The following is a 1067-nucleotide window of genomic DNA, read 5'->3' on the forward strand; positions in this document are numbered from 1 at the left end:
TCAGCGCTTACCCTAAACACACTTTGCATCAGCTGTCACTCTTCCCCTCTTAGCTACTCCTTGCTCCACACAACCCTCGCGTTAGAGGTTAGTCTCCACTCCTCTTACTGCAGTCTCAAAGTACAAGCAAGCTACCTACCTTTCTCTTCTCCTTTCTTCTAACTCTCCCTTTACCCTTTACTACCTACTTTTTAAACCATAAACTTTTTTTACTTTTACCTAACTCTCTTTCAAAAACCCTTTACTTTACTTACCTCTTTCTGAAACCTTGAAAAAAAACCCTAACTCCCTCTTCACAAACTAACCCTAATCTTTCAAACCCTTCTTACCTTTTTTTTTAACTTTTCCTTTTCTTCTTTTTACTCTTCTTAACTCTTCACTTTTTTTTCAACCTTACTTACCTCCCTCCTTTTCAAAAACCCTTACCCTTACTTACTCTTTACTCTTTACTCTTTACTCCTTATCTTTTTTAACCTTTTCACCCTTCTTTTAACTTCTCCACTACTTTAACCCTTTCACTCTTAACTCTTCCGCACTTTTCCTCTTTACCTCCTTAACCTTACCCTCAACTCTTCCTTCTTTTTTACTTAAAAAGCAAACCCCTTACAGCCCTTAACCCCAACAGCCCTTGCCCCTTGCCTCTTCTTCTCTTCTCCACACAACCCTTTCCCTAGCCGTTAGCAGTTAGTAGTTACTCTCTTCTCTCTGACTACCCCTTGCTCCCCACCACCCTTACCTCAGAGGTCAAACCTTCTAACTTACTTCTAAAACCCCTTACACTAGACCTTCAGCCTCTACTTCTCTTGCCTTAGACCTAACCTCTTAGCAGACCCAACCCTCACCCTGTAGCTCTTTAAACTTCTTACTACAGTCTGTAAGTACCTAGAGCTTACGTACCTTCCCTTCCCTTTGACTTCCTTCCTTTAACTCTCCAAGTCAACTCCAGACCTTAGTCCTTAGCTTTACTTGCTACCTTTGTCAACCCTTTCCTTGTCCTTCCTCTCCCTCCTTCTTCTGACTTTCCCTTTTCCCTTTTCCTTTACCCCTTAACCCTAACCCACTGTCGG

Source organism: Fusarium proliferatum (genome assembly GCF_900067095.1).
Source record: "Fusarium proliferatum ET1 genome assembly, contig: FPRO_scaffold002, whole genome shotgun sequence".
NCBI classification, from domain to species: domain Eukaryota; kingdom Fungi; phylum Ascomycota; class Sordariomycetes; order Hypocreales; family Nectriaceae; genus Fusarium; species Fusarium proliferatum.